The 1,994-nt window shown below is 54.2% G+C and overlaps 1 pseudogene; it reads right to left on the reverse strand.

Annotated features, from left to right (window-relative positions):
• Window positions 1–558: 558 nt before the first annotated feature.
• LOC105509405 lies at window positions 559–1,344 on the reverse strand (annotated as a pseudogene).
• Window positions 1,345–1,994: the final 650 nt, after the last annotated feature.

The raw sequence follows: 1,994 nt of genomic DNA on the forward strand, positions 1-1,994 counted from the left end.
ATCCATCTTCTGCTCTCAGACATCAGAGCTCTGGGTTATTGGGCCTTTCTTTGAACTCTAGGACTTACATCAGCAGCACCCCCAGTTCTCAGGTCTTCAGATTTAAACCTGGAGTTAACATCATCGGCTTCCGTGATTCTCAGATCTTCAGACTTAGACTGAATTACACCACGGGCTTTCCTGGTCTCCAGGTTGCACGTGGTGGATGGTGGAACTTCTCAGGCTCCATAATCCCGTGAGCCAATTCCCATGATAAATCTCCTCTCATATATAAATATACACACATTACATATACATTATATATGCTATATGCACATTTTATATACACATTACACATTATATATACATATTATACATTAGCTATACATGGTATATGTTATATACACATTATATGATATATGTAATTTGGCTAACAGATATATCTATAGATATACTGTATTAGGTTGGTGCAAAAGTAATTGCATTTTTTTGTGTTTTTGTTTTTTGTTGTTTTTTAGAAAGCTGCAGTTTGTGAATTTCTCTTGCTTTTTAAAACAGAGCATTTCCCAAACTTGGGCATCAATGCTTGCTTTTTTTAGGTGGGGGGATAAAAGACTGGGCCATCTTCACAGACCCTCAGATCCCGGCTCTTGGCAGCCCCATCCGCCAGCCAAATTTCCTACTTGGGGGATGGCTGCTTTCCCCCGACCCCCCACCTGCACTGCCCCGTGCAGTTTTGCAGCTACTGGTCTTGCTCAGCGAGGCAAGGTTCTATCTGACCAATTGTCTATACTTCCCCATCCTGGCTTCGCGGAAGGCACTGGATTTTGGGTATCACTTCATACACTCTGACAAGGGCATCTTTAAAATCTGCAACTTGTTAGTAATTGATGGATGGGCTTAGCCGCAGTTTTAGGAGCACACTGTTGCGGTCCAGCTCCCTGTAGAGTTCCAGGATTCTGCTCAAGCACTTCTGGGAGTTGAGTGCGTCCACCAGGGCGGCACAGGTTCCATGCTTCTCCCTCTCATGCTTCCAGAAGTGACTACGATTAGGAAACGAGTGAATTACATCAAACCAGTGTGCCTTCATTTCCGGCAAAATATCCTTAATCTCTTCTAAATTAAAGTGCCACGATCCATTACATCTTTCACTTTTATCGGGCCATAGTCCACGTATTGTTCAGTAATCCGGAGGGGCTCTACAGTCGTTCTGCACTTTTTCACGTACTGTCTCAGGCCAGTGCTGGACCCTAATTTGTTTTTTCCACTCACAGGTGTCACGCAGGCGCTTGTCCGCACCGCCCAGGCAAAGCAACGCCTGGCAGAGGCAGCCCAGCAGGCCCCGCGCAGGGCTCCAGGGAGCATGGTGCCCACCTACGGAGACATGACGCCTCCCGCTGCCGCCCCGGCCCCCACTTCCCACCCACCGCCCCAGGAAGCCTTCCGGGAGAAACGCTGTCTCCGAGGACCCCGAGCCGCCGCGCTCCTCCCGCTGCAGCTGCCGCCACCGGGTGCGCCTGAGCCAGCTCCTCGCGTGCTCCGCGCCGGGCTCAGGGAACGGCCCAGCAGCCCCTGGCGACCCGGACTCCTCCGCGCTCCCCTTCAGTCTCGTGCGCCAAGCGCGCATGTCCTGGGCTGGGCGCCGCGACCCCAGCTCCTCCGCGTTGCAGTCACCACCTGTCCGCAGCCACAGTCAGTCGCGTTTCCGCCCAGCCCAAGGAATCCCTCTGGCCTTCACCGGAGCAGAGAGCTACGCCCCCTGGAGAGCACGCACCCCGCCGGCAGACAAATCCCCACCAGACGCCAGGGCCCCGCCCGGCTTTCACGCCCCGCCCCGCTTTTGGCCCACAGAGGCCGTGGCCCGAGCGGCTCCGTAGGCCTTGCAGGCGTGTCAGGCAGCTGAGTTCTTTGGCCACGCAGGCGCCCCGCGCCTTTCCACGCAGCTCTGCGCCACTCCCCGTGTCTCCCCACTCCCTGGACCGCCCATGTCTGCGCCATCCGCCGCGAGCAAGTGG

Source organism: Colobus angolensis, unplaced genomic scaffold (genome assembly GCF_000951035.1).
Source record: "Colobus angolensis palliatus isolate OR3802 unplaced genomic scaffold, Cang.pa_1.0 Scaffold175, whole genome shotgun sequence".
NCBI classification, from domain to species: Eukaryota; Metazoa; Chordata; class Mammalia; order Primates; family Cercopithecidae; genus Colobus; species Colobus angolensis.